Below are 16,691 nucleotides of genomic sequence, written 5' to 3'. Positions count from 1 at the left end.
TATCCTAGTTCTGAAATTATATTCAAATGAAATGAAATATGCATATGAGAAAGGGATCTGTAATCTTACATTTACAGCAGCACAATCTACAATAGCAAACACATGGAAACAACCCAGATGTCCATCCAAAGAAGAGTGGTTAGAGAAACTATGTTATATCTACTCCATGGAATACTACTCAACCATTAAAAAGAATGAAACTCTACCATTTGCAACCAAATGGTCCCAACTAGAGACCATCATGCTCAGTGAAACAAGTCAATCCCCAAAGGACAAATATCATACATTCTCTCTGATACAAAACAACCTTCATGAAAAATGCAAGATCAATAGCTCTTTTAATACTATTTGTGCTACATCTCAGGGGGTTTGATACTTTTGTTTTTATTTTCATGCATTCAACAAAACATTTTTTTCTTATTAATTTCCTCACTGATTCATAGCATTGTTTGCTTCAAAAGTCTTTGATTTTCTTTTTCATTTCTTCAATGACACATTGGTCATTCAGTAGCAGTAGCATGTTGTTTAACTTTGTGTTGTAAATTCTGTGTTTTTGGCTTTCATTTAAAGGGATGTATAGTAACTGTGTAGTAGAGACTATCGTAGACAGATGTGAAGATGTAATGCAGTGTGCATCTCTACTTACAAATTAAAGATGGGGTTCCAATGAAACTATTGAATTTATCTTAACAATAGGATGCTGGATTCTCTGCCATTGCCCATGCCTGCAATGTCAGGATTCACTTAAATAGCAGAATGATGGCTCTGACTGATTGTGAAGAACTTCAGTATTGTAATGATATGGGGGGAATTAGTGTGGGGATGGGAATTTGGGGAGGGGACAAGGGAAATCCCAGAGCCTATGGAATGTATCATGGAATAATAAAATACATAAATAAAAATTTTAAAACTATATATATATGCAATCTGTTTCCTTTATGTTAACAATAACATTAAATTTTTAATGTATTTTTCATCATGAAGTTGACTGAATTGGTTTTAGGCTCCAAATTATGACTAAACTTTATGTGTGTGGTTCTAATTTCAGATCCCTAGTGAAAGTCTTGACAGTGTGGCTCAGATCTATTCCATGTGTGTGCCATCTATCCCACTGGAAGTTCTCTGAGATGTCTATGTAGTGGCTTGGGTCAGAGTTATGTATGTGCAGCTTAGAGACATGAGCAGGTGTTCTTGGACTTTCCCAAAATGTTTTCTTTCTTGTATGTCTGGTACCTCAGCTCTAAGTGGGTTCATTCTTGTTATTACACTTTTTAAAAATTTTTACTTCATTAAAAACCTGGAGCATTAGTCATTTCAATTTGCTGCACAGTTCCAACATCAAAACTTGGAAGGACAAAGAGAAACAAAAGCATTGGGAGTAGGTCCCCTCTTGGGATCATAACTCTATTGAGTAAACAGGAAGTCTTCCTGCCCTGAAGTTGTAGGCATCGGCAGGATTCCACCACTGCTGTGATGAGCAATGAATGCCTGAGGACTAGGAGCCAGGAGACTGGGGAAAAGGGAAACAGGATTTCACTCCAAGCTCAGAAAGTGTTAGCAACCCAATGTCCAGTTGTTACAGCCAGAACCAGAGAGCTTTACCTGGAGATCCTCTCTCCACACCTGGGACCCACTTCCAAGTCCATGTCTGGGGAGTCCTGGGGGAACAAACACAGGAAGTGCCTTCTAAACTCTTAGGCTTTTTTCTCAATTCACTTGCAGTTATTTAATTTCTCTAAAACTTCTTCTTTCCTTTTCTTTCTTTTCTTTCTTTTTTTTTTCTTTTTGGTAACTTTTTATTTTCATTGGGAAGGCAGAGACAAATACAGAAATCTCATTCATTTTCCAAGTGCAAGCAAGGTCTTGGCCTGGCCAGCCAAAGCCAGGCACCCAGATCTCAGTCTAGGTGTTTCATGTGGGTGGTAAGGATCCAAGCCCTTGAGCCATCATCATCTATTGCCTTCCAAGGTGTACATTAGCAGGAAGCTGGAATGAAGAGTGTAAGAACCAAAACTTGAACTAGGCACTTTGATGTGGGATGTAAGCCAACCAACATCTTAACCAATGTGACAAATTTTCACTCCTACCAGTTACTTTTGTATAAAAGATTTATTTATTTTATTTGAAAGGCAAAGGGACAGAAAGAGAGAGAATCTTCCATCAGCTGATTCAGTCCCCTAAATAAACACAATAAGCTGAATTTAGTTAGGCCAGACCAAATTCAGGAACCAGGCACCCCATCCAGGTCTCAGACATGACGGCAAGAATCTTTATCATGGGACCAATATCCTCTGCCTCCCTAGTACCTTTAAAGGAATCTGATCCAGTGGAATAGCTGGGGCTTGAGCCAAGTTTTCCAAAATGGGATGCAGTGGCCCAACATGAAGTGCCACCCTAGTATCTCCCCACTTTTGGAATCCTCAGACACTCAATGCAGATTTCACAAGCATTTTCAGTGAGGGGAGAGTACGATGTGCTTTCTCTGTCTTACCAGGTCCAGAAACAGAAGGCCATCTTAACATGTACAACACTTTTCAGGAATACAGCTACCATATAAAATCAGCAGATGGTGCAATTTTTTTTTTAAATTATAGAAGAGTGGAAAGCATGTTCGTTATCTGAAGTAACCAAATGCCTTTTGTGGCGTTTGGGTTGCTAACAGAGCACATCTGATTGTTTACTTTTGCATTCTCTGATGATTTCAGATACACATGCCTTCTTCTTGATGCCCTACTTTCTGGCTTTGCTTAAGGCATAAAACTTTCCTGGGTTCATAGCTTTATGGATCCAGAAAAGTATCTGTTCGTCTGTCTGCGGCTTAAACCCCTCATTGCACACTGGAGTTGCTGGAGATTTTTTAAACACCATAAACTCTACCTGCAGAGTGTGATTTGACTGAAGGGTATGGCAATGCCTCAGTGCTGATAAAGAATTGTACGATGATGCCCGTGAGAAGCTGGGGTTGTGTGCAGTGCCCAGGACTTCACAACCTTCCTGCTGGAGGTTATGCTGGGAAGAGGGGGAGTGTCCCTGGGAAGCAGGGATTCAGCAGCTCTGAGAAGGAAACCCAGTTAGCTCTGATCATCGGGGAGGTTTGGTTGATACTGTCTGGTTCCCATCCCTTCCCAGTACTTAATGCAACTTCCACTGTGAATTTAAACTCGACTCTAGTGGCCATTCTGACCTGAACTCTTAATAAGGTGCTAACTCCAATGTCAGCCCCAGACTGAATACTAAACTTTACTGTAATTCCCACTCTCAGTGTCTCCCTCCAGTTTTGACTCTCAAATCCATTCATTCACATCCCTAGGGAAATGACCCCATTTTAAACCCTAATTCTTCCATCTTTTCTCTTTCCCAATCTCCATCAGCTTGTTTCATGTTTCATGGAAATATTTCATATTATAGGGTGTATAGTCTGCTGGAATCCTAACTCCATCACAAACAAATTATTTAATCTCTAATATTCACTGTCCTTGCCTGTAGAACAGTGATAGCAACACATACCTTCAAGGATGTTTTAAAGCATTAGGAAAGTGATATCTGGGAGGCAGTAAAGGGTTAACAGAAGCAATAAATATTCTTGAAACCTGTGTGATGGATCCATGCTAGGTTTCCAGTCCCAAAAATGTCAGTCTCAATTCCTGCTTTCCTAACACTTATTTGGGGCCCATTACGTAGCTCAACTGGTTCAGCCTCCACCTTCAAGCACCAGGATCTCATATGGGTGCCGGTTTGTGTCCAGTTGCTCCACTTTCCACCAGCTCCCTGCTTGTGACCTGTGAAGGCAAGAGGATGGCCCAAAGTCTTGGGATCCTGCACCCAAGTGGGAGACCTGGAAGAAGCTTCTTGCTCCTGGCTTCAGATCGACCCAGCTCTGGCCATTGCTGTCAGTTGGCGAGTGAACCTACAGATAGAAGATCTTTCTTTCTGTCTCTCCTTCTGTCTGTAAGTCTGCCTTTCCAATAAAAACAAAAACAAACAAACAAAAAACTTACTTGGCAATGTTGTGAAGGTTAAATAAGAATCTTACCTAAATATAGTGAGAAAACTTAAAAGACAAGAGTGGTTAAGTGAAATTTCTAGTCTCTTTTTCTTCTACCTATGAATGAAAATTAAGAAAGTAAGTTTTAAAAAGCACACCTTGAATTTGAAAATTTCTGTGGCTGTGTGTGCACGAGAGAGCTATTATCAATAGATTTTCGATATGTGCTTTGACTTCATTTATAAAACTACCATGGTTGGTTATATACATTTTTTTAAAAGATTTATTTTATTTTTATTGGAAAGGCGGATATACGGAGAGGAGAGACAGAGAGGAAGATCTTCCGTCCGATGATTCACTCCCCAAGTGAGCGCAACGGCCGATGCTATGCTGATCCGAAGCCAGGAGCCTCTTCCAGGTCTCCCACGCGGGTGCAGGTTCCCAAAGCTTTGGGCCGTTCTCGACTGCTCTCCCGGGCCACAAGCAGGGAGTTGGAAGGGAAGTGGGGCTGCCGGGATTAGAACTGACGCCCATATGGGATCCTGGGCATGCAAAGCCTTAAGCACTGTGCCATCGTGCCGGGCCCTATACATTTTTTTTTTCTGAAGAACTTTCCTTTGGGTTGGTCATTCTTTTTCCTTAGTCTTTAGGATTTATTGAAAGTTCACATTTCTCTGCTTTCCAAGAAGCAAAAGCCTGTGTGTAGATGTGTGTAGATCTCAGTTTTATTCTCTTCATAATTTGAGAAAACAGAATGATGGATTTTTTATGACAGCTCCTTTTCATGGATTCTTTAGCTTGCATCGGCCCTTTTCCAGAAGTAGGACATAACCTGCTTTATGTAAATTATTAAAAAGGATTAAAATAAAAAGGAAATAATATTCTTAACCTAATTTTAAAAATTGTTCCGTTCTTAGCAGAAGGAAATTAGTGGAAAAGCATTTCTTAAGGAGAAATGAGAAAAGTGGAATGATTGTATATGAAGGAAATATTACACTAAATATGCACACTGTTGGATTCAGGGGGACAAACAAATGTTTTCTCAAAATTGAGATTTGGAGTTTGGTGTTTAGATTAAAGGTTTAGATGCCTGCATCTCACATGGAATGCTTGGCTTTAGTCCCTGACTCCAGCATCCTGCTAGTGCAAGGAGGCATCAGTGGTGACTCAGGTAACGCGCTTCCTGCTGCCCATGTGGGAGACTTGAATTGTGTTCTGCTCCTCTGGCCCAGCTCAGCATCAGCACCTGTGGGCATCTGCAGACTGAGTCAGGCAGCGGGTGTACTCTCTCTTTATCTCTGTGTCTCTATTTTTATCTCTTTGTTGTATCGTTTCTCTGCCTCTTTTGTAAATAACTGAAAACCAGATGACAGATGTGTAAGAATATGTGTGCATATGTTTGTGTAAATTATGCTTTGGAACCATTGTTAATGGAAGCTAAGATTAAAACTTCCTTACCGACACATATGACATGATTCAAACTCCAGTAAAATGAATAAGAACTTGTGAATCACTTTCAAATTGGAAAAAAAAAATTATTATCTATGCTGAGTAATCCCTGTTTCCTCCAACTTTTTTTTTTTTTGGTTGTGCAAGAAAAATCATACCTCCCCCCCTCCTCCCCTAACATCCCCGCCCTCCCGAGCTTCTCTTTTGTGGGAAAATTATTCCTGCCTTTTGTCTCTTTTTGGTGTTGCTGGTTCTTTCTCTTCCTTTGGATTAGCATCTATTACAAGAACATGTCACTTTCAGTTTCTGGGGAAATTAAAAGTAGTGTAAAATTTTTAAAAAATCACTAAAAGAACACAAGATTTTTCAGCCAAAATTTTCCATTGATTCTCTGTATCAGCTAATCACACTGACTCCTGCCTGTAACCATGTTTCAGCATGAGTGGCACTATAAAGCAGAGAGAACAAAAGAAGTAAAGTTGGAAGTCCTAAGTAGAATGTAAGAACAGAGTTGCATATCCTAAGTAGAATGTAAGAGTATCATTTATGCACAGCTGCCAAAATGCACACAGAGAGCAAACACCTGCATCCTGTTGTCATTCTTAGATTTGCTATTTGTGATAAAATAATAGTAAGGCATCTTGTTTTGTTTCTTGTTTTTTTTTTTTTAATTTTCACTGGAAAGTCAGATTTACACAGAGAGAGGAGAGACAGAAAAATCTTCTATTAATTAATAATTGCCTAAGCGGTTACAACAGTTGGGGCTGAGCTGATCCAAAGTCTGGAGCCAGGAGCCTCCCCTGGGTCTCCCACATGGGTGCAGGGTCCCAAGGCCGTGGGCCGTCCTCAACTGCTTTCCCAGGCCACAAGCAGGGAGCTGGACGGGTTGAGGAGCAGCCAGGACATGAATTGATGTCCATGTGGGATCCCAGCAATTGCAAGGCAAGGATTCAGCCATTGAACCATCGCTCCGGGTCTGGCTTCATGTTTTCTTTTCCTGTTGGTTTGGGTAGAATGCGGTGGCAGCTTTGTACTTTCTTGCTGTGCTTTGTCATCCAATACACAGAGTATTTCAGTCTAGACATTCCTTATACTTCTAAGTTCCACATCCTGGAAGGGGAGTGGAGGCTTGTCTTTATTGGTAAGATAGGTCCATGGTGTGGTCAAGTGCGTTCCTTTCACCTGGGAGATAATCTCACCAAATGTTGAGTACTGTTCAGAGCCTGTAGGTGGAACAAACATCACAATAGAGAGAATCGTGCAGTGGGTGTGTCACACAGACCAAGACAAGTGGGAAAGCACTTCTCCCAGAGCCAGGGCCTGTCATGTGAGCCTGCGATGTGGGATGTAGGAGGTCACGGGTGAGGAGCTTGGCAGGAAAGTTCTTCAGACACAACCATGTCCATGGCAGAGTTGGCTTCCTGGAAATGTCTGGAACAAAATGGTCTAGCTAAAATTGGGGAGTGACCATCTGTCACAGCCTTTTTATCAATTTATCACAAAGCACAAATGCCACCCAAAAGGGAGCTATCGACAGCCATAGGCCAGGTACTGTCTTAACAAGCACCTGTAAGAAAGAGCAAGCAACTTCAAAGCCTGCACTGGGACCAAGGAATGAGGAAAGTGGGTGAGGGGGCAGAGGCATTGTAGAGGCTGGAGTTTGCAGCCCTGTGCTGCCCCGGCACACAGCAGCACCCCCAGTGACTTCTGCCTTTCTACATGGCAGCCCTGCCCAGGCTCAGAACCAAAACAACTCACAACCTACTGGACATCAGTCACCCCTCACTGCAAGCAGGTGGAATGAGGCCAGTTTTGGCAACCTCAACAGCATTTGGTCTGGGCAAACTGCTGTACAGCCTGCAGATGTGCTTGCAGCATGCTGGCTTTAGCCTGTCTCACTGGTCTTCTGCCTGGGTCAGCTCACTCTTCTTCCACTAGTGCTCCACAGGCAGGCAGGAGGCCCTGGGAACCTTAGGCAGCAGCCCTGCTCCCTTCCAGCCCATTTGTGCACCGTCTGACTCTGCATGAGGAGTTTTCTGCTCCAGGAACAGCCATATCCCTTAGCCAGACAGTTGCAGGAGGCTGGCATACCTGATGATCTCATTCCATAAAAGTAACAAGTCGTGGCCTGATGTCACTGAAAGCTGCCAACCTTCTTGAAGCTCTTGTGCATCTCAAGCTGCTCTGGATTTTGCACCTGTCCTCGCAGACTGATCGCCTCTGTAGCTCCAGTTTTTTCTTGTTCACTTACGACCATACGTACTCTGAGTGCACCTGGGTTCAAGCAGTGAATGTCCCCTTTACTCCATCACGTCAGAAGTAGGGTTGGGAGTGACATTCTGTCTTCCTACAGGCAGCAGCTGCAGGCAGTGCCTTCCTCCCTCCACCAATCCCTTGGCATTCGTTTTTTCTTATAGCCAACCCCTGAAGCACAGATAGAGAAATAGGGGTTTTGTATTCAAGCGGCCTGGTCCTTGCTTGAATTAATTTTCAGTCATGCAGGAGGAGGCTTGTACTCTACCCCGGAGACTCTGGTACCTCACCAAGGACTATCAATATGGGCAACAAGTACTATATCCCAACTGCCAAGGCGATCACAGAGAATTGAAGTACCGAAAACTCTGAGGTCAATCATTCCCTACTGGATCTCCATCACGGGATGGAAGAAACCCAGAACCCTCCTTACAGGGTCTAATGTCATCGGAACAACAGCCAGGAGCCCAGGGTGGTCCTCAGAGACAGAAGAATAGTAAACTTCCTTTGGGACTCAGGAGAGGAGCTTTCTCTGGTCCTTACTTAGTTCCAACTTTGGCTCCCCATCCTCTCTTGCAATGACCATCAGAGTCACTCCAGAGCCCTCAAAATTAGATCAGATAGAAAAGACAGGAAAAAGTCAGATTTAATTACCTTACTAGGTAGGACACAAAGATCAGTTACTCCTCACTAAGGTATTGAGGATTTCTCTGCACACCCCTCCTAAAACTGTTCTGCTCCTCAATCATTAACATATGGCTTGTAAGTTATAAACCTGTTTGGACTATCCTAAAACTTGTGAAGTTCAGTAAAAATCACGCTTGATACTATAAGCTGATAAATGTAAAAATGAAAATAGACACAAGAGAGCTGAACAGTACCTATAACCATTCTAAGGTTTATAGCAGCCGGTTGTGTATAAACTAAAACTGAGATGTCAATGAAGTAGTTATAGGATGTGGTTAAGAACTTGCACTTTCTAACACATTGGTCACTCAATACCATGTCAATTAAATTCATGATGTTGTAAATTTCCATGTTTCTTCCTGTTGTTGATGTTGTGTTGTGGCTTTTCTTTGGAGAGGATGATATTTAGCTAGCTCTACTTTCAGACTAAGGTTGGTCTCCCAATGAAACTGTTGAATTTATCTAGACAATAAGATGCTGGACTCTCTGCATGGTCCATGCCTGCAATGAAGGAATTGTGACTGGTTATGAGCTGTACTACTGTAATCATGTGGAGGAATTCAATATGTGGGGAGGGGTTGGGGGAATCCCAGAGCCTATGGAACTGTGTCATAAAATGAAATAATAAAAAAAAATTTTTTTCAGTCATGGTTTGCAGAATCCCCCAGTGGTATTGAGCTCTGTTTGCCCACAGTGGGCATCCCTGCTTGATAGCACTTCATTTTATCAGCTTCAATCTCTTTCCCTTTCTCATGCTTCTAGTGTTTTTTAAGACCCTCTTTCTTTCTTATCTGTCTTTTTTGTTTGATTTGTTTTTGTTTTTGTTTCAGTTTTCTTTGTCTTTTTTATTTTATATTTTTAAAATTTTGAATTTTATGGTACGATTCCATAGGGCTAGGACCCTCTTTCAAATAAACTCCTTGTATTGGAATCTTTATCCCAGAGTCTGCTGTAGTGTGGGACTCATGACAACACATTCCAGGCACTCAGTAGGCAAATGGGTTAATCCGCCAAAGCCTCTATCTGTATAGCCGATGGGATTTCTGCCCTGGGAGAGATTGTACTCTAGGGGGCTGGAGGAGTTTTGCAGAAGCCGTCATCTTTCTGCGCAGAAAGAAGCAGCCTTCTGACGAGCAGACTCAGAAAAGGAGCTAAGAGAACATGTGGAAAGAAATCAAGGGAGTGAGTTCTCCCGTCTGTGCCAGTGTGCTCTCAAATGTGAAGGGAGAAGCAAAGCTCAGGTTGGTTATGAAATCACTCGATCTCTCGGGCCAGCATTTTGCCTTTTATGGGCGCTGCCGGCCAGGCTCCAGTGCACGGAGTGATTTTCCATCACATCCTATATAGTTCACAGCAGAGCCAAAAATAATACCAGCTACTTGAACCCTGAAGTGTTTTATTATTAAATGCGTTCGGTCAAAATCGTCTATGAAGTCGTTGTCATTACCCTCCGACCAGCATTCTCGTCAGGCTCTCTTGTGGCAGATTGGCACTGTGTCTGTATTTCTTTGTTACTAGAAGGAAATGAGTCACAAAGAGGACATGCTAAAGACACCAGCTGCTGGCTGAGGAGTCCTGGAAGAAACTGTTCCTGACAGTTCTCCTCCTCTGCTCAGCCTGGAGCAGGCTCTTCATCACAGCGCAGCCTCAGTCTCTCAAGTCCCTCTGATGTGTTTTTATAAGAACTCCCTAAAGGCCATTTGTGAAAGGCAGTTTGACCACATTACACATTGTCAAAGTAAAAGGAGAACGTGACACTGAGTCCTTAATGTGGCTGAGCAAAATACAAATTTTTAGGGCAAAATAACTGAGAGTTTAATATAGAAGAGCAGGTGCAAAATGAGGTTGCTATCTCCAAGGAGGTGCCCTGCCATGAAGACTCTGAATTTCACAACCTCCTGACAGAGAGACCTGGAGGTGGAGTTGAAGGAATAGGAGAGCTCAAGGCGGAGGATCTAGAGCTGGAATCTAGACATGCTTATGAAGGGAAGAGAGACAGTGAAAGAGAGGGGACCCCTACACAGACAGCATACCACCTGCTGAGGGGACTGTGACTGGCAGAGTGCTTAGCAGTTTGGAAATCTAGATAATAAAATGTGGATGTAGAGCCAGCTAAGGTGTGATAAAAGGAAGTGAGTAATATTTGATGATCCACAGAGACTCACAATAATATCTGTCAGTTTCAGGAATGACTAAAGGGACTATTACTTGTCAGACTACACAGGTAAATTCAGGGCCAACACCATGGTGTAGTAGGCTAAGCCTTGGCCTGTGGTGCTGGCCTCCTATATGGGTACCAGTTCATGTCATGGCTGCTCCACTTCTTTTTTTCTTTTTTGGAAAGGCAGATAAAAGGAGAGGAGGAGTGACAGAGAGGAAGATCTTTCATTCATTGACTCACTCCCCAAGAGGCCACAACGGCCGGAGCTGAGCAAGTCTAAAGCCAGGAGCCAGGAGCCTCTTCTAGGTCTCCCACATGGTTGCAGAGTCCCAAGGCTTTGGGCCATCCTCAACTGCTTTCCCAGGCCACAAGCAGGGAGCTAGATAGGAAGCAGGACCACCAGGATTAGAAGTGATATACACAAGGTAAGTACTTTAGCCCTAGGCTACAGCACCGGGCTTGGCTGCTCCACTTCTGATACAACTCCCTGCTTATGACCTGGGAATTCAGTGGAAGAATGGCCCAAGTCCTACACTCACATGGGAAGCCTGGAAGAAGCTCCTGACTCCTGCCATCGGCTCCTGGCTCCTGGCTCAGCTCTCACCATTGTTGCTATTTGGGAAGTAGACAAGCATATGGAAGACATCTCTCTCTCTAATCTGTCTTTTAAATAAATATAAAATAAATCTTCATTTTTAAGAAGTAAGTTCAGCAGTCAAGAACTCTAAGCACTGAGTATTCAGTGAAGGCAAAGACCTCAGACTCTAGAACCAGAACCAGAAAAAAATCAGCAATACAGTAGGCAAGGACTTGTTCCAGCTGCTGAACTAAACTAAGGACAAGATTGACCCTAAAGCAGAACACAGGAAGTTGAAACTGGTTTTGTTTTAAAGTTGATTGATTGATGTATTTGAAAGGCAGGGTGACACAGAGAGGAAGAGGTGTCTTCTGTCCCATGGTTCATGTCCATAATAACAAAAACTGGAATGAAAGCAGCCAGGAACTCTATCAGATCTCCTATGTGGGTGCCAGGACCCAAAGCCTTCGGGCCATCACCCACTACACCCAGGCACATGCGGAGTGGATACAATTCAAACCAGGCACTCCAAAATGGGATGTGAGTGTTCCAGGGTGGGCTAACGTGCTGTGCTACAACACCCAACTCGTGGAAGTTGAAATTGTTTACTTAGCTTGTAGCAGAGCGTATTAGTACACCAGGAAATGAGGGGGCAGCTACAGAGGCAGATCTGTCAGGTTATACCACAAGTGATCCCCAGAAGAGAAAACATCCATTTTTAAGAAGTATAGGGAAAGAGAGTGAGGATAATGAGATGTTGTGGCCAGTGTCATGGTACAGCATCCTAAGCTTCTACCTGTAAGCCAGTATCCCATATGAGCTCCTATTTGAGTCCTGACTAGTCCACTTCCAATTCAACTCCCTGCTGATGCACCTGGGAAACTAGCAGAAGATGGCCCAAGGGCTTGGGCACCTGCCAACCACACAGGAGATGCAGATGGAGCTATAGACTCCTGGATTTGGCCTGCTTCACCCCAACTTCACCCTGCAGTCATTTGGGGAGTAAACTACTAGATGGAAGATTCTCTCTCCCTCCCCTTTCTCCTCTCCTCCTTTGACTTTCTTTTTAAAGATTTATTTTTTATTATTTTTTCATTGGAAAGGCAGATATACAGAGAGGAGAGACAGAGAGGACAATCTTCCGTCCGATGATTCACTCCCCAAGTGAGTGCAACGGGCCGATACTATGCCGATCCGAAGTCAGGAGCCTCTTCCGGGTCTCCCACGCGGGTGCAGGTTCCCAAAGCTTTGGGCCGTCCTCTGCTGCTTTCCCGGGCCACAGGCAGGGAGCTGGAAGGGAAGCGGGGCTGCCGGGATTAGAACCGGCACCCATATGGGATCCCGGGCGTGCAAGGCGAGGACCTTTAACCACTTGCGCCACCGCGCCGGGCCCTCCTTTGACTTTCTATAACTACCTGTCATATAAAAAACTGGATGCTAAAAATGAGATCTTAGGAAAATGGAGGGTTAAATGGAAAAAGTTCCGGGAGGAGAACAAAACTATTAGAAATCAGGTTCTACAGGAATCCTGAGGGACTTGGAACACCAGTGCTGGCAAGCATGCGACGCCACAGGAATGCTCACTCAGTGCTGGCAGAACTGCAAAATGGTACAGCTACCTTGGAGGGCAGTCTGGTGGTTCCTTGCAAAACTAAACATACTCTCTAAACATTCTTAAACTAAACATTCTTATCATATGATCCAGCAATTGTACTACGTGATATTTACCCAAGGGAATTTTAAATTACGTCTAAACAAAAACCTGCACACTGCTATTTATAGCAGTGTTAATCGTAATGCAGAACTTGGAAGCAAGCAAGTTATCCTTCAGTAGGTGAACAATAATAAACTGTGGTACTTCCACACGATGGAAGAATAGCACGAAGAACAGCTAGACATGGAGGATATTTAAATGCATCTCATCAAGTGAAAGAAGAAAATCCAGAAAGGCTATCTATTGTCTAATTTCAATTACACTACACCCTGAAAGACAAAACTGTGGAAGCAGTAACCAGTTGTTGCCACGGGGTAGGTAGGGGTGGGATGTGTTGGGTAAAAGGTGGAGGCTGTGGATGAAGGTGGTATAAGTATTCCATATGGTACATGAACACATGCATATCCTTGCACAGTTCTCCAAATCCACAGGCTGAACTTAGAGGACACCAAGAGCAAGCCCTAGTATAAACAACAGACTTTTGGGTAATGGCATGTGGATGATGCAGGTTCTTCCTTTGCAACAAATGCGCCACTTGGGTGTGGGGCAGATTGATGATGGGGCAAGTTATGGGTATGTGGCAGCAGAGGGTGTGTGGGAAATCTCCGTAGCTTCTGCTCCATTTTGCTATGAACCTAAACTGTTCTAGGAAGTAGTCTTTTCTAAGAGAACTCACGACACAGTTTGGGGGCAAGGCATCTTAAATACCTCTGTCTTCTGCTCCCCTGGCCAGGCAGACAACCCTGAGGAGCCTGGAAAATGGAAGAACAGACTTGGGTTCTGCCACCAGTCTGATAAAAAAGGCTGGTCCCCTATAGGCCAGAGCAGTGGTGACTGGCAGTGAGATGCCAAGACCATGGAAACACACACACACACATGCACGCGCCAAGATTCTTGGAAGAAATGGAACAGAAGAGCAATAACAAAGTACAGAAGCTGGCCCCAACTCCCTCAGAAGTGCATTCCAAAGCTCCATCTTGCGGGATGGATTCAGACAGATGGGGTGAGGGACAGAGTGTCAGGTCTTCCAGAGGTACCACTGTACTCTCCAGCTCCCACTGGTCTTCCGGCATCTGAAGGATCAAAGCCCAGGGGCTCCTATGATATGAATGCTAAATCTTTTGGTATAGTCCCATCAGTCCCCAGAGTTCTGTTCCGTTTTGTTTTTTTCTAGTCTATTTTTTCTTTTTTCTTGTTGCGCCTGTTATCAAATCATTGTCTTATTAGGTAGCTGTCCCAATTTGTACTTTGGTGCTTAAAAAGAACTGTGCCTGACAGAAGTGAGTCACAAACAAAATTCCTTACAGGTCAAAACAACAGATACCTAAATAAATAAATCATTAGGTTAAAAACCAAAGCTGACCCACAGGAGGGAGGTGACCAATCTATCTATCACGTCAAAAATCAAGTCTTTACTGATTTGATTAACATAGCTCAGTGAGAGCGGTCCGCAGAAACAGAACAGTAAACTTCCTTCGGGACTAGGGGAGGAGCTTTCTCTGGTCCTTGCCTGGTTCCGACTTTGGGTCCCCACCCTCTCTTGTAATGACCATCAGGATTGCTCCAGAAACCCCTCAAAACAAACTAACAAACAAACAAATAAACAAAAAAAGCCTAGAATAGATGGACAGAGAACAGCAAGGAAAGCTTAGAAACAGACAGGAAACGGTCAGTGGGGATGCACTTATAACTCACTGGGTGGGACACAAAGATTAGTTACTCCTCACTAGGGTATTGAAGATTTCTCTACACTCCCCTCCTAAAACTGTTCACCTAAACTGCTGACATATGTCTTGTTAGAGTTATAGAGTTAGACTACCTGAAAAACAGCCAGGTTCTGCAAAATCATGTTTCAATGCTATAAACTGCTAAATACTAAAATTAAAACAGACATGAGGCAGCTGAATAGTAATCTATAGCCATTTTACAGTGTATAGAACCCAGTTGTATATAAACTAATAATTGAAATGTCAATGTAGAACTCATAGGTTGTGGTTCAGAACTTGCATTCTTTTATTTATCTATTTTTTCTTTCTCTCTTTTAACATGTTGGTTACTCAATACCATGTCAACTAATTTCATTATGTTAGAAATTGTTACTGATGTAATGTGAGGGTTTTTAATTGATTGGATGATACTCTGTCAGCTCTACCTTCAGACCAGAGATGGTCTCCCCAAGAAACCGTTGAACTTATCTGGACAATAAGATACTGGACTTAATGCTTGGTGGATGCTTGCAATGAAAGAATATCAACTGAATTTGAACTGTGGTAATGCAACAAGGTGGAGGAATCCACCATGGGGGGGACGGGCTTGGGGAAGGGAGGGGGGAATCCCAGTGCCTATAAAACTATGTCACATAATGCAATGTAATAAAAAAAAAAGACAAAAAAAAACATAGCTCAGTGAAATCTCAATAGGAGAAGAAGGACATAAAAGTCACAGGTGGACATAGCACAGCTCAGGAAAATTCATTTTTTGACTTGTTTTCTATACCATTTTCAAAGGAAGGTTAAATATGGTTAAACTGTAGTATACAAAAAATGAAAAATTTGCCAAGAAACTCTGCATATACTTTTGACCAGTGCTCAGTTCCATCTTATCAAGTTCATGAATGACTTTGGTCTGAAGGAGGCTTGGCGTGTGGACAACAAGCCTGTGCCCAGCCCCCCTGGCCTCCTTCACCACCTGCACAGAATGCAAGCAGGTCTAGATCTGGCAAAGTCAGAATGAAGGTCACTACCTCGTGTGAAGTCAGACCTGCAGGAGCCAAGACACAGGGGAGCACCTATACCCAGATCCCAAGGGCCTTTGGGGAAAGCCAGGATCGAAGGTGCTGTGTTAGTTAATGAAAGACTGAGATACTCAGTGTATGGACTCACGAGTTTTTGGCTGTTTGTCTGTTTGTTGACAATAAGTACCTTTGGTCATAACCAATGCAGTGACATGGGAGTCTGAGTAAGAGAGATTCTTGCTCCATGTGCCAAGTGGAGAAGGAAAGACTTGGAAGGTTGCTACAGTTATAATATGAAGGTGAATGATTGAAAGGATGTTGAATGGGAGTGTGGAGGGGTATATGGGTATGTAAAATTGAATAAGGGTTATTGGTGGAATTGGGTAGTATTTTTTAGGGATATTTATATATATGTTGTTTGGATGGAAGGGGTTTGTAATGGGAGTAAAGGTATGGAAAGTTGGGAGATGGAGTTGATGAATATGTGGTAAAAGATTAAAAAGTGATAATTGGTGGTGGTGATTTAAGATAGGATATGAGGAGTTATTGAGAGTGGATTTTGGTTGTGGGAGGTTTATGTTGTTGGAAAAATGTTAGTGGTAAAAGGATTTGTGGGGGGTGGGGAATGTTGTTGAGAAAGGATGATGGAGTGATTAGGTAGGTAATTGGGAGTTGGAATTTTGGGGGTGTTTGTGGGTGATTGTGTGAGGGGGAAGAGATAGGAATAGAGGGAATATAGGAAGGTATTTGATTTTAGGTGGTTTTGTGGTGTGGTGTTAGATTTGGGTCTTATCAATATGGGGTGTAGGATTTGTTGGGGTTTTGTGGTGGGAGTGGTTTCTAGAGAATGGGTGGATGTATATGGGGGGGGGTTTTAATGGAGGATGATAGTATTTATGTTATCAGGATGAATATGGTATGTTTAGGAAAAGTAGAGGGATGGGGTGATCTTGGGGGGTATGGGATTGTATGGGTTGAATGGATTATTAAATGGATTATGTTTTAGAAAGAGGTAAAGGAAGGGAAATTTGTGTAGTGATAAAGGGTAATTGTAAGTGGGGATGATGTTTAAATAATGTGGTTTTGGATATGAAATGTGATAAGGGGATATATGTTAATAAAAATTATGTT

Source organism: Ochotona curzoniae, unplaced genomic scaffold (genome assembly GCF_017591425.1).
Source record: "Ochotona curzoniae isolate NIBS_2020 unplaced genomic scaffold, NIBS_Ocur_1.0 contig_64, whole genome shotgun sequence".
NCBI lineage: Eukaryota > Metazoa > Chordata > Mammalia > Lagomorpha > Ochotonidae > Ochotona > Ochotona curzoniae.
Note: the sequence above shows the minus strand (reverse complement) of the source record.